Raw genomic sequence first — 1,464 nt, 5'->3', positions numbered from 1 at the left:
CCCTGGCAGCTGCTGCTGCTTACGAGTCTATGTTTGCAGCAGCAGATGGCACCATCCCAGCAAATTCTGGTCTCACAACAGTCTATCACACTAAAAGTTTCCTTTGGTTGACAGAGAAGTTATGGAAAAAACTTTATTGCATAGCATCACCAACTTGTTGCTACAAACGTCCAAATTGCTGCATTTGATGTCAACTTTAATTTTCTTTTCTATCGCGTAATGTTTTCGTCTTGTGCATGTTTTAAGGTGATATACATGACTGGATGGAGGGAATACCCTTCTCAACAGAAAGCTAAAACGAGAGAATCTGCAACAATATTGTTCAAGGATATCAAAAAGCAATTTGGTGGAGGAAGTTAACACCAGCCAGCTTTTGTAGTCTTCTCAAATAAGTGTTTCGCATTCATTATGGTATACTCTTAACACGATGTCTAGGTAAATACTGTAGTGGTTAATGTATTCACATGAAACCGAAATAAAGTATAAGGTATGCATTTGAGAATCATAATATTTTGTTGTGAATTTAATAAGAAATTTGGATTGAATTATGAAAACACTAGGTGGCACGAAAAGTCTCGATGGGTCACGTAGGGAGGAGTTCCCTCACTCTGATCGATCCACGGAAGCTGCGAGTCGAGGTTTGAATTTATGCAGTGTTCTCAATTTGATCACCCATCTTCAGAAATTTCAATTTAGTTACCCATTCTTGTTCTATGTTACCAGTTAATCACTGTGTCCATTGCTTGTCAGGTCTAGTTACAGATATGCTGATGTTTGCACATGACTGATTTCTAGCTAGTAGATCCTTTCTTGTTCTAAAACATTATTTTTGGACGTTTAATGCTGGCTGTACAAGCCAGACACATTCGAGGTGGGTGGGGGTGGGTGATTACTTAAAAAAATAAAATAAAAAAATTCACACACCCCTTGCATGTGCAGCCAACATGGTTCTTTTTGGACAATCTTGAATACGTAGAGTGCGTGATGATTTTTCCTTCCACATGCCAAGCCCCTATTTGATTTAGCTAAAATGATTTGAGTAGATTTTAACAAAAATTGATTAAATGTATAGTTGAAAAGTCGTAAATTTCATTAAATGTATGGTTAAAAATAAATTTGAGGAAAAGCGAGTTTTAGATAATAGGCACCCAACAGAGGCCAAATGGTAAAGTTATAAAGAATTTATGATTGTTTTTATATTTTTAAATTACATTGGAGGGTAATGGAGATGGTGGAAATCAAACCTCCAGCTTCTATGTGAGAAGTTTCCACTAGAGCCATCAGACTCAAGTGGTCTTGACATAGAGAATATATGGTACGATCATAATATAAATGGAGTTTTTTTCCACTTGGGTGTAGAATGCACATCATCACTGTGGAATTTGGTTTAAAAGAGAGAAATTGATTTAGTATAAAATCATGAAAAAATGACTTTCAAGTTAACTTCGACCAAATATTCGGACT

The 1,464-nt window shown here is 36.2% G+C and overlaps 1 long non-coding RNA gene across 1 annotated transcript; it reads left to right on the top strand.

The window, feature by feature from the left end:
• Window positions 1-902, top strand: LOC111383874. The gene is made up of 2 exons (XR_002700818.1): window positions 1-411; window positions 561-902. It is a non-coding gene; the product is annotated as an uncharacterized LOC111383874 (long non-coding RNA).
• Window positions 903-1,464: the final 562 nt, after the last annotated feature.

Source organism: Olea europaea, unplaced genomic scaffold (assembly GCF_002742605.1).
Source record: "Olea europaea var. sylvestris unplaced genomic scaffold, O_europaea_v1 scaffold27828, whole genome shotgun sequence".
Classification (NCBI taxonomy): Eukaryota; Viridiplantae; Streptophyta; class Magnoliopsida; order Lamiales; family Oleaceae; genus Olea; species Olea europaea.
The sequence above is the reverse complement of the archived record's forward strand: the minus strand, read 5'-3'. Positions and strand labels throughout refer to the sequence as shown.